Raw genomic sequence first — 20,450 nt, forward strand, 5'->3', positions numbered from 1 at the left:
TCTTCAGATTTAGCGTTTGCATAAAGAAATGCCACTGATTTTTGTACATTGATTTTTGTAGCCTGATACCTTGCTCTATTGCCTAATAACCTCCAGTAGTTTTCTGCTGGATTCTTTAGGTTTTTCTATGTATACTATCATATCATCTGCAAATAGTGAGAGCTTGACTTCTTCCCTTCCAATCTGTATTCCGTTGGTTGCTTACTCCAGCCTAATTGCTATGGCAAAAACTTCCCATACTATGTTGAAGAGTAACGATGAAGTGGACAGCCCTGTCTAGTCCCTGATCTGATGGGGAATGCTTTCAGCTTCTGTCCATTGAGTATGGTGTTGGCTGTAGGTCTGCTATATATAGACTCCACTATCTTGAGGAATTTCCCATCTATTCCCATTTTTTGTAGAGCTTTGAGCATGAATGGGTGTTGGATTTTGTCAAAGGATTTCTCTGCATCTATTGAGATAACCATGTGGTTTTGGCTTTGCTTTTATTGATTTGGTGAATGACATTGATTGACTTGTGGATGTTGAACCAGCCTTGCATTCCTGGGATGAATCCCACTTGGTCGTGATGAACAATCTTTTTGGTGTGTTACTGTATCCCGTTGGCCAAGATCTTGTTAAATTTTTTGGCATCTAAGTTCATCAGAGATATTGATGTGTAGTTTTCCTTTTTTGTTCTGTCCCTATCAGCTTTTGGTATCAGGGTGATGTTGGCTTCATAGGAGGTGGAAGGGAGTATTCCTGTTTCTTCAATCTTATGGAATAGCTTAAGAAGTATGGGTACTAACTGTTTCCTGAAGGTTTTGTAGAATTCTTTTGTGAAGCCATCTGGTCCAGGACTTTTGTTGTTGGGGAGTTTCTTAATAACAGTTTCAATTTCTTTGTCTATGATTGGTACATTTAGATTTTATAGTTCTTCTTGGTTCAGTTTTGGAAGGGCATATGCTTCTAGGAATTTTTCCATTTCTTCCAGATTCTCTCGCTTGGTGGCATATAGTTCTTTATAGAAGTTTCGCAGGATTCTTTGGATTTCTGTGGTGTCAGTTGTGATATCTCCTGCATCGTTTACAATTCCATTAACTTGAGTCTTCTCTCTCTTTTTTTTGGTGAGTCTGGCTAGGGGTTTGTCAATTTTGTTTAATCTTTCAGAGAACGAACATTTGGCTTCATTGATCTTTTGTATGGTTCTTTTATTTTTGATATTGTTTATTTCTGCTCTAACATTAGTGATTTCTGTCCTTCTGGTTGCATTAGGGTTCCTTTGTTCCTCTTCCTCTAAGTCCTTGATGTGTGCAGTAAGGCCGTTCATTTGAGCTTCTTCTTGGTGTTTAATATGTGATTGTATGGCTATAAGTTTCCCTCTCAGTACTGCTTTAGCTGTGTCCCAAATATTTTGATAGGTTGTGTCTTCATTTTCATTTGTTTCCAGGAACATTTGAATTTACTGCTTGAGTGAATCTCTGACCCAGTGGTTCTTAAGTAGATTGTTGTTTAGTTTCCAAATTCTGTGACTTTTAATAATTGTCTGTTTGTTGTTAAATGTTAGTTTTACTCTACTGTGGTCTGAGAAGATACTTGGGATGATTTCAATGTTCTTGAATTTATTGATGTTGTCTTTGTGGCCTAACATGTGGTCTATCCTTTAGTATGTGTTATGTGGATTTGAAAAGAAGGTGCATTCCAGTTTTTTGGGGTGAAGGTCTCTGAAAATATCCAAGAGGTCTAGTTTGTCAATCTCTTCATTCAATTCTCTTGTATCTTTGTTGGTTCTCTGCTTTGTTGATCTGTCTAAGTGTGAGAGTGGGGTATTGAAGTCTCCCACTATTATTGTATTACTATTGCTGTATTTTTGATATTCTTTCAGTAGGTGCTTAATGTATTTAGATGGTCCCTCATTGGGTGCATAGATGTTAATAATTGTTAAGTCTTCTTGGCTGATTGATCCTCTAATCATTATGTAGTGTCCTTCCCTATCTTTTATTACTTTAATTTAAAATCTAACGTGTCTGAGATGAGAATGGCTATTCCTGCCCTTTTTTGTGGTCCATTAGCCTGTATGATAGTTTTCCATGCTTTCACTTTAAGTCTGTGTTTATCTTGTTGTGACAGATGGGATTCTTGCAAGCAGCATATGGTTGGGTTATGTTTTCTGATCCATGCCCCCACCCTGTGCCTTTTGATGGGTGAGTTTAAGCCATTGACATTTATTGATATTATGGATTTAATGTATTGTAGTGCCATTGTTAAAAATAAAATTTTTGTTTGCTCTGATATATTGCCAGTAGTATAGTGATGTTCTTGTTTATAAGAGGTCTTTTAGAACCTCTTTCAGGGCCAGTTTGGTGATGGTTGCCTCCTTTAACTGTTGTTTGTCTAAGAAGGTTTTGATCCCTCCATCTAGTTTGAATGAAAGTCTAGCAGGATATATTATCCTTGGTTCTAACCCTTTTTCATTCAGGGCTCGATAGATATCTTGCCATTCTCTTCTGGCTTTTAGAGTTTTAGTGGAGAAGTCTGCAGATAATCTTATGGGTTTTCCCTCGTATGTGACTTTTTGTTTCTCTCTTGCAGCCTTTAGGATCCTTTCTTTATCCTTACAACTTCTCATTGTGACTATGATGTGTCTTGGTGTCTTCAGGTCTGGGTTGATTCTGTTTGGTACTCTCTGGGCCTCTTGAATCTTGATGTCCTTTCTGTTATTCAGGTCTGGGAAGTTTTCTTCTATTATTTCCTCTAGAATGTTTGCTTCCCCTTCCTCTCTTTCTTCCTCTGGCAGGCCAATTATGTGAATGTTATCTCTTTTGAGATCATCCCATATGTCTCTGTTGTTGTTTTCAGTGTCTCTCAATCTCTTTTTAAGCTCTTTCACCTCTTTCTTCATTTTCTCTAACTCATCCTCTGTCTGACTAATTCTGTTTTTTCCTTCTGTTAGTCTGCTTTCCCTTGCCTAAGCTTCTTTCTTCATTACAGCTATTTCAGCTTTCAGTTCTCTAATTGCCTCAAGATAACCAGTATTGTGCTTGGGGGTCTCAACTGTTGTTTCCCTAATACTGCCATTCCTTTCCTCCAATGTTGTTTTCATTTCTGTGATTAATAAGTTTATTATTGCTTGCATACTTTTCTTATCTATGGTTACTTCTGGCTGATTTGTAGTTTCTTCTGGGCTCTTGTCTTCATTCATTGGAGTAGCAGTTTTATTTGTTTTTGATCTACCCATTTTTTTTATTTATGTGTTTCTTTTTTTATGCTCTGTTGTTCCTCAGTTGTTTTGTCTTGAGCACAAGCATCACTGTAGTAAATACCTTTATGACAATTGCACTCACCAATCTCAGGAATTACAGTAGCAACTGAAGCAAGTATTTAAGCAGTTTAATCACTACCAGTTAGCCAAACAATTTCTCCAGTCCATGAAAAAATAGTAACCATATCCCAGTGAAGAAGAAAGAGAAAAGAAAGAAGGGATAGCAAGAATAGACAGTTACGCAAATCTACTATCCACTGTATATTCTAGGGGTAACAAGAGGGGAAAGGGAACTAGAGCAGAGATACACACATAGAGAGTCCACTCTTAGTCCTATTTCTTCCCCAAAATAATTCACAAATCCAGAAAGGCAAAGAAGAAGGAAGAAAGAAGTGTCTGACAAGATAAAATAAAAATGGAAAAGAAAAAAAAAGAAAAAAGAGACAAGTGTGAGAAAAGGGAAAGAGAAGAAAAAGAGTTGTAATTAAGAGCATTGAAAAGAAAAAAAACCCTCAGGACTAAACAAGGATGGCTGAAATAGACAATTATGCAAATCTACTATCCACTGTATATTCTAGGGGTGGCTAAAGGAGGAAGGGAAATTGAGCAGAGACACTCGCAGTGAGAGTCTACACTGAGTCAGAATTCTTTCCCAAAATAATTCCCAAATGTGTATCAGTGAATTCAAAAAAGCACACTGTTTGGTGTTGTGGGGGCTGGGGCCTGTGGCTTTGGAAGCTGTAGGATTAAGGAAGAAAGGATGATAAGAATGAGAAAAAGAAGAAAACAAAGAGAGAGAGAGAGAGAGAGAGAGAGAAAGAAAAAGAACAGTCATAAAAGAGTGGTGAAAGGAAAGATTTATTTATTTATTTATTTTTAAATATTTAATTAGCTATGCGGGGTGAGGTGGTGGGGGTTGGCTACTTAGAAAGAAAACAAAGGCCAGAGGTTTCAGAAGGGTATAGACTTAGAATGAATGATACTCCCTGGTGGTACAGGAATTTGGTTAAGCAGAAGTTCAGCAGGGGAGCCTGCTAGGAGCTGGTCCCCAGGGACTGGTTATGGGGGGGTGTTGAGGGAGAGGAGGTGTGCTTTATAATTGAACAGAAAAAAAATTTTCGCCCTTTTTTTCAACTGTTTCTTAACCCAAATTAAGTTATAGTCACCTCCTTGGTGTCACCGCTAGGACCCCTTATTGACTGGCCTACTAAAGGCAGAAAATTCTACCATTTCCAGAAGATGTGATCAGATCTCAAGCCACTAGCAGCTTCTCAGTCCCCCATCTTCCGGGAATCTCCCCTCTCTCTCATTTCTATCATCTATCTATCTCTCTATTTCTATCTACCTCTCTTTCTTCTTGGTCTACACACCTCTAATGCAAGTAATTTTCTCCCTTCTCTATCCCTACTATGTCTCACTAAGCATCTACCAAGGGGGGAAAAAACAATTTTTTTCCTTCACAGACAAGTTTTAAATGAACATAAGCACACAAAAAAATACATAGAACTCACAAAGACCAAGTTGGAATTGTCTGTCCTTCATACATCAAGGACTAAAATAAGATATTTTAATATCTTTAAAATATTTGCATTAACACATTTAATGTTTAGAATACCCTTTTGCACAGAAAATTCCCTTTAATTTTTGAATTGTGAATTGAAAGCATTTGAACTTATTTTGAATGAAGCAATTTAAGAATCTGTTATACTTTAAGGAACTATATTGTAATTTAGCTCTTTTGACTGTAATTTTATTTCCATTTCGTTCTTTTCTCTTGGGAAAACAAATCTGGAAACACTCAAGTTCATCACAAGTCTTTTTACCTCCTGAGTTTCCATTTGAGACAAGAGTTATAATAAAATTTGTTTTTTTTTTCTCAATTAACTTGTTAAAAAAGTAATTTCCACTTAAGCTATTATTTGTGTTGAGTCAATTTAATATTTATTTAGACATTTTAAATAATATCTTACTGGGCTTTGATTTTTGTGCCTGAGGAATGATTGAGAACACTATATTAACAATAACATACTCAACTGAATTTTTGATAAATTGATAAGTCAACTTATCAAAAAATTATTTTGAAGTAGGTAAATAATAAATGATTTAAAAATATAATTACTCCCCAAATTTTACCTCTTCATAGACACCTTAGACTCTCCAGGTTGTGTTGAAATTGACAACATGACTTTATGTAGACAATAAACAATAATAAGAGAGAGATAGTAAGTGTTGTTTCACTTCAGTATCTATTATGCCTGTATATATACACACGACACACACACATGTGCACTAAATTCGATAGAGTTATGTACAAAGATCTTTCCTCTTATTCATGAGGAAATATTGCCCTAATATATTTTATTATCATTATTGGGAAGATTCATAGAGAATAAATACAGTGTTGGAGATAAAGGATCAACTATTTGTTTAAAGGAAGATTTTAGAGAATAGAAGCTGTTTGATTGGACCTTATGATAGTGTCAGATTAAAGAAGAGTTTAAAAATGATGGGTCATTCTAGGAAAGAATAATATTAAACCTTCTCACTGAATCAACTACCGTTTCTCAGAGAATAATCAACATACCAATCAACCTGGTTTGAGACATTAACTTTCCCAGATATACTTTTAACTTCATCACCTCTGTGTTTTTGTTACTTTTCCTCTCTTTCTGTAATTAATTTTACTTAATATATTTTATCCTATCATATCACCACTTACTGTTGCTCCCACAATTCTCCAACTTAGCTGAAATCTATATAATAGTTTTCTTAAAAAGTAAATAGAGAAATTAATTAAGTGAATATTGACACAATTTTTCCCTACTAGCACAATAGAGTGTGTTATAGATAATCATTAGAATTGATCTCCATAACTGAGCCCAATGTATTCAATATGCTATTTACTAAATCCACAGAGAAACTTTAAATTGAGGGAATTCGGCTCTGGTGGAGTTAGATTTTTGTGAGTGGCTACATAAACCATATACTTAAGAACAGAACCCAGAGTTGGTATGTTAATATTTGGAATATTTAAAAAATGTTTACAACTCAGCAGGAAAAATGCAGAAAGCTCAATAATTAAAATGATTAACTTATTTTATGTATTTGATATAGAGGGAGAATCCATGAGAGGTAGGAGACAGAGAAAAAAAAGCCAGAACACCACTCCAGTATATACAATGCTGGGGTTGAACCTGGAGACTGAGAAAAGCAGGACTTGGGATCTGCCAGTCACACTATCCCTTCACCGGGAAACAACCCAATTTGTAGAGAAATCAAAAATCTTTTCCTCAGAAGTCCAACAAATGACCACTGAGTACCTGAAATACTACAAAGCATCTCTAGTCACTGGGGGACTGAAAATCAAAACCACAATGAGATAGCACTTTATTTCCACTAGTGTAATTATGATAAATACTTTTAGAATGCTACAAAACAAAAATAAATGTTGAAAATTATGAAAAAGACACTCAAAAAATTCTGGCAGGAATATAAAATGGTGCAGCTGCTGTGCTATCTCAGGGTGGTCCTTTATTTAAAAAGGAAACAGAATAATATGAATCAGAAATTCCACTCTTAGCCTTGTACTTCAGAAAATTGCAAACTGAGTTCAATACAGAAAACATGGTAAAACAGAATAAACCAAGCTATAGAAACAGCACAGCTGACAACCAACTGAATGTCTCATGTCCCTTTGAGTCGTCGCAGGAGGGTGCTTGATTAATCCTTGCATCTGCATTTTTGAAGGTGGGCTGTCAAAATCATGTGGAGTTGGTGGAGTAAGGACAAGGAAGAAAGAATTTCAGCAAGAGTCAGGTTGGGGTGTAGAATCAGAGCTTGGCAGAATGTGGAACAAGCTGGGAAAGAGGAAGGGTGCTGGAGCCCACAGTTCTCCAGCATGCCTATGAGAACCATGCTTCCGTGAACTGAGCTCTATAATCAGACATTCAATTTTAGTGGTCATAGTGTAGCAGGCTGAGTCATGTCCCTCATTCTACAGGTCCAGGCATGTCTACCTTAAGAGCCTAGTGGCATCCACCTGACTACATAAACTTGCTCTGTGACTTGGGATGTTGACTTTGAGACATTATCTCCTTTTTTTTTTTCCACCAGATTTCAAACTATATTATAAGGTCATTGTAATCAAAACTGCCTGGTACTACTGGAACACTAAATGATACATAGTCAGTGGAACAGAATTGAAAGCCCAGAAATAACCCCCCACAGCTATGGATATTTAATTTTTGATAAGGGGACCCAAAGTATTAAATGAAAAAAGGAGGGCCTCTTCAATAAATGGTGCTGGGAAAACTGCTGTGCGGAAGCTCTTCAATTTGATGTAGTCCCATTGATTTGTTTTTGTTTTAGTCTTCCTTGCAATTGGGTCTGTATCATCAAAGATGTCCCTGAGGTTTAGGTGAGAAAGTGTTCCACTGATTTTTCCTCTTAAGTATTTGATAGTTTCTGGTCTAAAATCCAGGTCCTTGATCCATTTGGAGTTGATTTTTATTTCTGGTGAGACAAGATACAGAGCATTTCTTTAGCTGTTGTTGTCACCAGTTTCATTCATTTTTTAAAAATTTATTTATACAAAGGAAATATTGACTAAACCATAGGACAAGAGGGGTACAACTCCACACAATTCCCACCACCAGAACTCTGTATCCTTTCCCCTCCCCTGACAGCTTTCCTATTCTTTAACCCTCTGGAAGTCTGGACCCAAGGTCATTGTGGGATGCAGAAGGTGGAAGGTCTGGCTTGTAGTTGCTTCCCTGCTGAACATGAGTGTTGACAGGTTGATCTATACTCCCAGCCTGCTTCTCTCTTTCCCTAGTGGGGAAGGGTTCTTGGGAAGTGGAGCTCCAGGACACTTTGGTGGGGTTGTCTGTCCAAGAAAGTCTGGTTGGCATCATGCTAGCATCTGGAACCTGTTGGTTGAAAAGAGTTAACATACAAAGCCAATCAAATTGTTGACCAATCATAGACCTAAAGACTGGAATAGTGCAGATGAAGAGTTGGGGCGGTCCTCCATTTTGTAGATAGCTAGTAGGCATATTTTAGTTATATTCCAAAGGGCCTGTAATTTGGGGGTAAATTATTCTGTGTTCACATTCATTAGTAGATATGAAGACAACAAATGCTACTGAGCATTGCTTTAGCTGTTGTTGTCGCCATGGCCTCACCAATCTGTTCTGGGTTTTTCTTTCTAAATAAAAAGAGAAAGATGGATGGAGAGAAGAAAAGATACCATGGTAATGAAATTTCCCCCAGTTCAGTGTTAACCAAACTTGAACCCCAGCTATGTGCATGAAGTTAGAGCACTATCTAAATGAACCATCTTGCAGACCCCTGTGCATTATTTGTTAGGGTATGGTCAAGGGGCTGAGGTCAGCTAAATGCTTTTCTGGACCTGAGGGGTGTCTTTGCTGTGGAATGAGGATGTAATAAAGAAAATAACATGGATAGATATTTTGAGGTTGATAGTGTTCTATTTATTTGTTATATCTTAAGTAATATAGCCAAGTAAAAGTTTTGAGTAACATAAGGAGATTTGATTCATGAAGAGCTGAAAACCTAAAAAGAATCTATCTTAGGGCATCAGTACACCTTCATACATTATGAATAATGTTTTTTAGTAGGTTTCCCCATGTACTAATATTTCTTTACTGCAAATATAATGAAAGAGACAGAGGAACAGATAATGAAAGAGACAGAGGAACAGACAGAAGGAGAGAGGTGAAGATACTTTAGACCTAGAGCTTTTTGTTTCAAATGATAAAGCACTTCTTTATTTTTGCTGTAAGTATATTTGAACAATATGAAAAGTACTTAATATTGAAATTGGTATAGTATATGAACTTAACAATAGTTACTAAATTATTGTGTGAATATGAGGCAATCAGATGTCTGAATTTAAATCCCTAGTCCATCATTCCTGGTTATATTACTTCTGTCCTTCTAAGTTAATTCATCTATAAAATGGTGCAGAGAATAATGATTTCTAGCCACTAAAGTGTACTAAATTTTACCACAGGGAAAACACTTAATAAAATATGTTAAATATATGAAACTTAAATTCAGTCACCTGCCCCATACTAGTGCAAAGATAGCTCCTATTCTCTTGACCATACCAACAAAAAATAACTAGTGCAGTGTTCTTTTGTTTTTTGCTAAATACAAATTTAATATTTTGTGAAGTGCATAAAACTGCATTAATACATTGCTACTAAGAACATTACATTTTTTTCCTTATTAGGAGATTAATGTTTTACAATCACTGTAAACACAGTAGTTTGTACATGCATGACATTTCCAAGTTTTCCACATAACAATGCAAGCCCCACTAGGTCCTCTGCCATCATGTTCCAGGACCTGAACTCTGCCCCCAACCCCAAAGTCTTTTACTTGGTGCAGTACACCAACTCCAGTCCAGCCTTCCTACTTGGTGTTGTGAGTTTCCAAACAAGTTCCATTTATACTCTGTGGGTTCGGTGGCAATTATTCACCCTATCTCCCAATTCATCAGGAATAACAGTGTGGAATATCTCCCACTATATAGCCACTTCCAATTCACCAGAGTGTGGATCCTCTCTTGAGTTTCCCCGGCCAGTTCTCTGCCCTCCAATGTCAGTATGGGGCCACCCAGATGCTGCTCCAGGGGCAGTAGTAATGGAGAATAACAGTTGAATTAGTGCTCATTAGAGGAGTCCTCTCCTTCCCTCGGCAGTCTTTTTGTTGGTAAAACAGACTGGAGGTGGCACCTCAACCTGCAAAGTACCAAACTGTTACCAGCCACTCTGGAGTAGATATGGGCTTTTGCCTCAGGAATCTCTCCTTAGGCTCCTCTCTGTCCAGGAGCCTCATGTATTTGCACTCACCAGTGATTTGGTGGGCTCTCAAAGTTGTTCTGTCTTGTTGTGGTCCCAGGTGATCTCCTTTCATATCCTTAGTTGACGAGAGAGAGGAGAGGAGAGGAAACGCAACTGGAGCTACTGCCTCTGGAAGTCTCCCTCACTCAGCATTAAAGCTCTGGGCAGTGTGCTGGACATGGGTTTGAACTTGTGTTGCTCACAAGGAAAATTTTGAATATTTGGTTTTAACCAGAAATTGCAATCACTGTTTCACAAATGGCAGAGGAATTACTTGTATTCTGGATGGAGAAAGAATGGATATCATAATATGCACTCATTTTTATTCATATTTTCCACTTACTTTTGAATCATATGATAAAATAATTGAATAAAGACTAAATTACAAAAAGAAAAAACAAACTTCACCATTAACTCCACTTTTCAGTAATGATGTAGTTATCTTGAACCCACTACTAAACAAATTTATGAAATGTGTTTGATATTAAGTTTTTTTTTTATGTTTTAAAAATTGGCTAATTGTGTTTTTGTACATCCAGGATGCTAACATTTTTCTCTATGCTGGATTTCACGTAGTGAAACTATAGATCGTCTTAAATATATATATATATATATTTTATTGTCATATATATATATATATATAGCTTGATTTTTCTAATTTTTAAAGGGAATGTTGAAATTTGAAATTAATGTTGTACTCAAAACTGGTGTGATTGATCTCTCTTGTCTTGATCTTTGACTAGACGAACTGATGATAGGAAAAAATAAAGAGTAGTCAAAAGTTAATTTTGAAGTTGATAGTTAAGTATCAGTTAAGTTCAGTATCCTGGACCAGCAATTGAAAGACCACCCTTCTCCTTATCCCCCAGCTCTCTTTCAGCCCCCCTTCCCAGAGTTCTTTGATTTGAGGCAATTCTACATCTGCAGAGTAGTATATTTACTGTAACAGAGCTGTTACAGTTGGCCCAAACTAAAAGTATTACAATATAAAATAAAATAATTATAATATAATCCTCCACTAAGTAAAGTTTTTTTTTTTCCCAACAGTTATACAATATAGTACTGAAAGCATGAAGGGGGAAATTTTATTTAAGAATGAAAGTGCAAAGCAAGCTTTGAGTGACTTTGTTCTATGAAACACTTTTGCATTTAATGTTTAACTTATTACACATTCTCTGATGAAAACTCAAGAAAAATCATCAGGAATTTGGTGATAGAGGGATAATGAATTCAGTAACACTCAGACAGAACTGGATGCGAATAAGACATTCTTCATCTGTAGTACTTTTCAAATATAATCGGAACAATTGTATTTCAAATTTTATGTTTTTTCATATGCCTCATCTTATAGAAAATATTTTTATTGGGGTATAAGTGTTTACAGTAAATACAGTAGTTGGTACATGTGTAAAATAAGCAGTTCACTCTAATTCAGTCCTCAGTTCACTCTAATTCAGTCCTCAGCTGTGTCCACAATGCACCGCCTAAATATTCTCTAAGGACCAAACCTGCTGGATAGCCAGACCTCACTCTTTATGCAGCCAGCTTGACTGAGTTGACAAAAGAGGTGTTAAGGATAATTATGTATGTGTCCTGGGGCACTGAAGAGTCTAGTACAACTCTGACTCTAGCCTTCTAGGCTAGTCCCCAGTAAGTTTTTTTTTTTTTTTTTTTCTGCTGCAATTTTGAGTCATGTTTACTTTTGGAACATCATCTTCGAGGATCTTTCTCTCACTTGAGGGCTAACTTCTAGAATGCAGCCTTCAAGGACTTGAATCTCTGGCATCACAGCTTGAGAGTAGAGAAGAGACAAAAGCAAGCAAGCAAATAAACACACCCCACCAAAACAAACAAACAAACAAAAAAACAACAACCTGATAGATCTCCCATATTTTCCTTCAGTGTTTTTAGTCCTGTTGTTCACATACTTTACAGGTTTCTTTTATGGTTTTCTTGTGTACAGGTCTCTGAGTCTCCTCATATTCTCTGTCACCGACTTCTGTACAAATATGTAAGAATCTAAAGAGATTACATTTGAGGAGAATTTCTCCAGGCTTGGTTTCCTAACATGACATTCAACAGATTCCCCATGCTTCATCTTATTATTCATCATTCTACCTTTCTTTTTTCTTTTTTTATTATCTTTATTTAATGGATAGAAACAGCCATAAATCAAGAGGGAGGGGGGTGATCGAGAGGGAGAGAGACAGAGAGACACCTGCAGCCCTGCTTCACCACTCGTCAAGCTTTCCCCCGCAGGTGGGGACAGGGGGCTCGAACCCAAGTCCTTGCACATTGTAATACATGCACTCAACCAGGTACACCACCACCCGGCCCTGATCATTCTACCTTTTTATCTTCTTTTGATTTTCAGGAAATTATCAAAAATAAAGAAAAAATAATCAGTCATTCTTGAGACTGTTAAACTTTAAGGCCATTCAAAACCTCTGGAAAGTGAATTTAAAAAATCCCTTGGGTGTGCATGCCTTCACTTCATTCTTATTACCAGGAACACACAGAGCCAACTTGAGTTTTTTTTAATAAAAGCATAATTGTTTATAGTAATTGCACATATATATATATATATATATATATATATATATATATATATATATATATATATATATATATAATTTGAGAGAGAGAGAGAGAACCCATACTGAAGTGTCTGTCAATGCAGTAAGAACTGGGCTTGAACCTGGGTCACACACACGATTCGCAGAGCATTATACTATCCAAGTGAGCTATTTTTGGGGGGAGGAGATCCTGGAATAATGTTTTTACCTATGTCTTTTTCTCACATGTATCTTGATATTTTAGTTCTAAAAACTGGTGATTTAACCAGAGTCAATTATCTGAATTGATAAATTCATACCCATGATAAATTGTATGAATTTTTTAAACAGATTTTTCTATTATTATCTTCATTTACTTATTGAGACAGCCAGGAATCGAGAGGGAAGGGGTGATAGAGAAGATGAGAGACACCTGCAGCCCTGCTTCACTACTTGTGAAGTTTTCTTTCTCCAGATGGGGAACAGGGCATCAAACCTGGGTCCTTGTGCACTGAGATGTGTGTGCTCAATGAAATGCGCCACCACTCAGCCCTGCATTCACTTTCTTAGAACAGTTGTTCTGAGCAAATTATCTGTTGATTCTTTATATGTTCCATAAAAAACAGACCTTTCAGTATAAACTTTGTTCTCCCCCCCCCCTTTTCATCTTTTATTTTATAAAACAACAGTGAGGAATGTGTACATTTTTCTCTTGGGGTTGGTTTGACAAAAGCAACATTTTTATAGGCATAAAAAGAAAGACAGAGATAATAATTTAATAGCTATGAGATACTTCAGAGTTAAGTTCATTATAATATCAACTTACCATCTGGCTTACTTTAAATTAAATATCATGTTCCCACTACTAGTTTTAAGGAGTGGTGGTCATTAAGAAAGTGTGACTCTGTTTCTCTTCAAAGTCCATTCAAGCTATGTTTTATGTTCTAAGACATTTTTTTTTCTGAGTACTGCCAGCTTGGAGAACAAGTAGGTTTTATCTTCTTTATAATACCAGGATATAACATTCATACATATCTACTGTCTTGAATATCAAAGAAGACTTCCTGAAATGGCCCTTTTTGGGACGTATTTCCTATCTCCTAAACACCTTAAGTCACTGTTACCTTTTGATATCCTAATGAAATATTAACCTTAAAAGCATATAGATGTTTTCTACACTGTCAGTAAAACTATCTTATTAGTCTATATGACTTACACTAGTGCAGTTCTCTCATGGGGATTTTTCATAGTAAGCTCAGAAAGAAAAAAAATGTTTCAAGTAAATTGCCATTACTATAGAACATAAACCTAGTATTATGTTCTCCAAGTACTTTTCTCATTGCTATAGTCATATTATCATTGCAGCTCTACTTCAGCATTGAGCACAGCTGGCACAAATTTCCTCAGGCAGATGAGTTTTAGATCACAGATATGACACTGCTAAAATTGGAAGATGACTAGTACCATGGCTTTAAAGTATCTAGTTACATTCTGCAGAATACCAGCTGTGCATGATTCAGACAGTGGGTGGGTTTTTCCCAGAAGTTTAAAGGACTTTCACATCCTGATTCTCCAAGAATATCTTTGCAAGATACTTCACTGGAAAACAGAAAAGGCAATATATTACATTTTCAATTCCAATTCCTTCCCAACAAGTGTGTGGAATGAAAGAGTTTTCTTAGTTAAATGCCATAACTTTAATATAAACATTAACTATTCTGACTAGTTATCATGCAGTATTTATTGCCTTTGCTGTACAGAAGTTAGAGAATTTTCATTTAGTGTTGCTTTATGATATTACAAACACTGTCAATTTATTAAATAAATATATATATGTGATTTTTATATAAATATCTTATAATCTATATAAGATATTGAATGCAATACATCAAACATATGATAAGTGACTTCTTCTTCTAGTGACTGATACATACCATCTATACAGACTTGGTATAGATCTACAAGAGAAGTAAAAAAAAAAAGAGCCAAAAAACTAAACAGTTTTCTAAAAAAAGAACTAGCTACACATAGCCCACAGATGCATGAAGAAATGCTCACTTAACTTATCATTAGACAAGTGGAAATTAAAATTACACTAAAATTCCAGCTCACATCTGTGAGAATGGCCTAAATCATCAAATTTAAAGATGGTAATTGTTGGCAAGGTTGTGGAGAAAAAGAACTATCTACACTTCTGGTGGGAATGGCAACTGGTATAGTCCCTGGGGAAGACTATATGAAGTGACCTTTACCATATAAAATTGGAGTTGCCTTATGGTCCAGTAATACCACTTTTGGCACTTATGTAATAGACACTCAAACACTAGTTCAGAAGGATATGTGCACCCCTGTATCCATAGCTATATTATTCTTAATAGTCAAAGAGTGGGAACAACCTAAATACCCATCAACAGATGAATGGCTAAAGAAGTTATGGGATATGTATTCCATGGAATATTAGTCTGCAATCCAAAAAAAGATGATATTGTGCCCTTTGGGACAAAATGGACTGAACTGGAGGTGATTATGCTTAGTGAAATAAGAAATGAAAGGGAACTATCAGGTGTTATCGTTTGTATGTAGAATCTAGAGAATGGATACACATGAACTTAAAAGAAAGAACTAAAACTAAAACAAAAAAGCAGAATTAAGTAAATAGTTTCATTTCTAAAAAATATTTTATTTATTTCTGAGAAACATAGGAGGAGAGAGAAAGAACCAGACACCACTCTGGCACATGTGTTGCCAGGGACCTCATGCTGAAGAGTCTGATGTTTTATCTACTGCACCACCTCCCAGACCACAAGTAAACTGTTTCTAAAACTTGTGAGAACTATCCATTCTGGCTGTCTTGGTGGGAGGGTGGGGACACAGATCTTTGGTGGTGAGTGTGGTATGGAACTATACACTGTAACCTTATAGTCATGTAACCTACTATTAATCACAAATTAAAAAGAAATGAAAACAAAGATTCAGTGCAATAGAGGTTGGGAGATAGTTTATCAGGTAGCCCACACAACTTGTGTGTATGCAAGAGGGCCTGCTGCGCTCAGTCTCTAGTGTTCTGTGGAGGCACCAGGGACAATTCAGGGGGAACCCTGTCAACAGGAGAACAGTGTTTGGGTGTCTTGTCTTCTTACTTTCTCATCTTCCTTCTCTTCTTCTGCTTCTCCTCCTTTCTTTTTCCTCCTCCTCCTCCTCCTTCTTCTTCTTCTTCATCATCTCTCCCTCTCACTTTATCTCTTTTCTCCATCTCTCTGTTTCACTTTCCTTCTAAAGATATAGGATACTAAAATAGGCTAGGGAGACTACTCAGAAGAAGGGTACATGCATTTTCAGTGACTGCATATTAAAACAATATTGAATGTCACTGTTTTAGAGGGGGCAGAGGTGGTATACCCAGTTGAGTGCATATACTTATTTGTACAAGAACCCTGGTTCAAGGCCTTGGTTCCCATGTGCAAGGGAAAAGCTTCATAAGCAGTGAAGTAGTGCTGAAGTTTTTTTCTCTCTCTTCCTCTCCTAATTTCCATCATTCCTCTAGATTTTTCACTGGCGCTATCAAATAAATACTAAATAAATAGAATAAAAATATCAGTTTTTAGAGATAGCAATGTACAGCATATAATGTATTACTACACACACACATACATATATATATAGCTGTAACATCTTCAACCTGTGAGAATGATATTTGTTTCTGTTTCTCTCTGTATTATATTCCTCTGATGGTTCATAATTAGGATTAGTGCTTACACATAAATATTCTATAAAAATAACCAAAATAACTTGAGCTAGTGAAATAGCTCACTTGGAGAGTGAGTGTGCTACTTTGCCATGTGCAGAATACAGGTTTAAGCCCAGACCCTACCATACTGAAAGAAGCTTCAGTGCTGTGGTCTTCCCCCCCCCCTCATGTGTGTGTGTGTGTGTGTGTGTGTGTGTGTGTGTCTATCTAAAGTAGTAATAATAATAGTTAAAATAAAGTATGTAGATTGTTTTGACTTAAGATTGTCTTATTTATTTATTTTGCTCCCACATTAATTACTAGGGCTCAGTACCTGCACAATAACGTCACCACTTTCAGTTGTCATTTATTTTATTTTTTAGTTCCTTTTATTAAATATAAACAGAGTGAAGTCAACTGGAAAAGAGGCTGGGACAGAATCTGAAAGAGAGAACACCTGCAGCAATACTCAAGCTGTCACGAAGCTTCCCCTCTGCAGGGGGGAGTGGGGGCGTGAACCCCAGGCTTCACAGAATAACAGCATATTCAGTCTGCGACCTCACCTCTAAGACATTATTTTAGAGGAGCTAAATAATAACTTTTGAACTAGATATTCTTTTTTTTTCATCTTCTCTCAGAGTACCACACCAGGCTGACATTTTCTCTAATAAAGAAGACATAAAGAAGTGAGGACCAGACTTGAATCTCCACTGCTCACATGACAAAGCATTACACTATCCAAGTGGGCTATTGGGTTTCTACCTTACATTTCAAAGATCATATCACTTATTGAAGAGAACAGTTATACAAATCACATTTTGCTTTCATTCTCCTGAATGATCCAGACTGGTCTCCCTCTCTGTTTTAATTCCAATAAATTTCACACTCCCTAATAAAACAGATTTTGTCAAGCTGGTACTGAAAAAAGAGTGAAGAGAGTAATGTTATGTAGCACAGAATTCGCATAATAAGTAATGCCTTGGGTGAAGTTTACAGCTTCCTTGTGCATTTTTTGTTTAATTGGCTGTTGGTCTCTAGTGGTCTGTCGGGGTCTCTGGCGGGGTGATCTCCAGGAGAAAGGTAACGGACCGGTTCTTTCTCGCTCGCGCAAGGGACGACACCAAGTAAAGACACTGGGGAGACTGCCGCATGCTCAGATCTCATTTATTAGCAGGTGGACATGAGTTAAATAGAAAACCAAACAAAGGGAATTATTGAAATATGTCATAAATTACAGGTTTCTTAAAGGTCAGCTTGCCCCTATGGTAGGGGGCTGGTATGACAGGAATTGATGAGATTCAAGACAATTATTCTCCATGACGCAAGCAACTTAATTATCCAAAGTTATTTGAGAGAAGCATAGGGCCCTCCTCAATCGCTATCGAACAGGCCATGGCCGGAGCGCCGCTATGTTCCATCGCTGGGGAGCCAGAGACGACCTGAATTGCCCCTGCAGCTACAGACAGACTATGACCCACATAGTCAACAACTGCCACCTTTCCAGATTCAAAGGAGGTCTTGAAACTTTACATCAGGCTCAACCTGACGCTGTTGACTGGCTACGGAAGGGCAAACGCTAGAAGAAGAAGAAGAAGGGGTTAAACTAGCTGGGTGAGACAGAGATAAGATGGATATCAAAAAGCCATATAGTTTGGAATTTTTCTTGTCTGGGGTCTGAGGTGTATGATAGAGTGTGTGATAAGGTGTGTTCTTCTGTGATCAGAAGGTGAGGTTTGAGTAAATGAATCTTAAAGTAGGCGGCATGTGGCCTGAAGTTAATGGGGAGAAGTATTGGGGTTTCTGTTGACCTGAGAGTCAAGAAGGAAAGAACAAAGTCTGAGTTCCTCCCCTTTGCTCACCTCGGTTGAGAGAGACTTACAAGGGGTTATCTTCTCAGACCTCCATCCAAGGATGGGGATAGTTCTCCCTAAGCTCTATCAAGTTTACGCATAGTCCCAACAGTGGTCTATGGGACTGCAGATTAATATTCATAATTCTGTGTTGAAAATGTGTGAACCACATATGTAAATATATACAGTAATGGAAATGCACAATAAAATTTTAATTCAGAAAAGAATGTGTGTATCAAAAAGGAAATTGGTCTAGGATAAAACACTAACAGGTAGCATTTACAAGCATACCTTGTAATACACTCTTTAAAAAATATCTTGTGACTTTACATATTTAGGAACCTATGCATTGCATATCAAATTTTCTTAATCTGTTTAGAAACAGAGGTAAACTGGGGAGAGAGAGAGAGGGAGAGAGAGAACTGCAGCACTACTTCACTGTGAAGCTTTCTCCTCAGCAGTTGGGGACCAGGGTCCTGAGCCCATGTCCTTGTACACTGTAATCTGTCTTTTATATCTCCTTAAAGTTATATTTATTTCAAATTTAGTCATAATACAGAAAATAGTTATTACTTATACCATTTTAATTTTGTTCATTTAAAATATATAAAGCACTAGTAGTAATATGACCATATTTTCTTTTTTCTTGTCGCCGTTTATCATTGTTGTTATTATTGTTGTTATTGTTGTCATTGTTGTTGGATAGGACAGAGAGAAATCGAGAGAGGAGAGGAATATGGGAGGGGAGAGAAAGATAGACTTCTGTATACCTGCTTCACTGCTTGTAAAGTGACTCCCCTGCAGGTGGGGAGCCGAGGGCTCGAACTGGGATTCTTGCACCAGTCCTTGCACTTTGCTCCATGTGTGCTTAACCTACTGTGCTACAGCCTGACCCCTGACTATATTTTCTTATACATATATTGTCCCTCAAAATCTTGAATGCAAAAGCATTTAGGTAGGATAAATTTGTAGATTTTTGAAATTAGGGTAATTATTATTGAGAAAGAGTAGTTGAATAGCCAGAAAGGTGAAAGTATTTTCATCATGAGTAGGAAGAGCATCAAGAGAACTTGCACATGGGTTGACATTAATTAGAAATCCCTTTGTGATGTAATAGCATCAAAGATGCAATGTGTTTGGTCTTATATATGTTTGAAGGTGATTGTGTTAGAGATCATTGTAATCTGCTACCCTGCTCTATATGCTTGTACAGTTAAAATGCATCTAAGTGAAGATGTCAAATATGTTGTAATCCTCCTACTGTCTTCTTTTTACGGTAGTTTCTGCTGCCCAAGAGGAGAGTCTCCAAATACATCTTTGATGTTAGGATCCTGAAGTGTTTCTCCTATGTTTTCTTCTTTGTATATTATTTAAAAAAAATTAATACCTTTATTTATGTATTGGACAGAGACATCAGAAATTGAGAGGGAAGCAGGGGATAGAGAGGAAGAGAGACTGAGAGACACCTGCAGCACTGCTTCACCACTCGCAAAGCTTTCCCCCTGCAGGTGGGGACTGGGGACTCGAACCTATGTTCTTGCACATTGTAACATGTGTGCTCAACCAGGTGCACCACCATCCGGCCCCTTAAATTTTATTATTTATTAATATTAATATTAGTTTGTACCAGGATTATCACATGGAAATGATTCTTGCATGACCACACCTTCCTTTCCTTTTTCCTTCCTTCCTTCCTTCCTTCCTTCCTTCCTTCCTTCCTTCCTTTCTTTCTCTTTCTTTTTTTTTAATATTTATTATTACGTAGAGACAGCCAGAAATTGAGAGGGAAAGGGGAGATAGAGAGGGAGAGAGACAGAGAGACACTTGCAGCCCTGTTTCACTACTTGTGAAGCTTCCCCTCTGCAGGTGGGAATGAAGCGCTCGAACCCGATTCTTGTGCATTTTAACCTGTGTGTTCAACCACATGCACCACCACCTGGCCGCAACTATAACTTTTCTTTCTTCCTTTCTGTCTTTTTTCCTTTTTTTTTTTTTAACTTATCTTTATTTACTTCCAGAAATTGAGAGGGAAAGGGGAGATACCGAGGGAGACAGAGAGACAACTGCAACACTGCTTCACCACTCACAAAGCTTTCCCCCAGCAGGTGGGGACCAGGGGCTTGAACCTGGGTCCTTGTACATTGTAATATGTGTGCTCACCCAGGTGCACCATCACGCAGTCCCTCTTTCTTCTTTTCTATTTTCCAT

The sequence above is a fragment of the Erinaceus europaeus genome, chromosome 15 (assembly GCF_950295315.1).
Source record: "Erinaceus europaeus chromosome 15, mEriEur2.1, whole genome shotgun sequence".
NCBI classification, from domain to species: Eukaryota; Metazoa; Chordata; class Mammalia; order Eulipotyphla; family Erinaceidae; genus Erinaceus; species Erinaceus europaeus.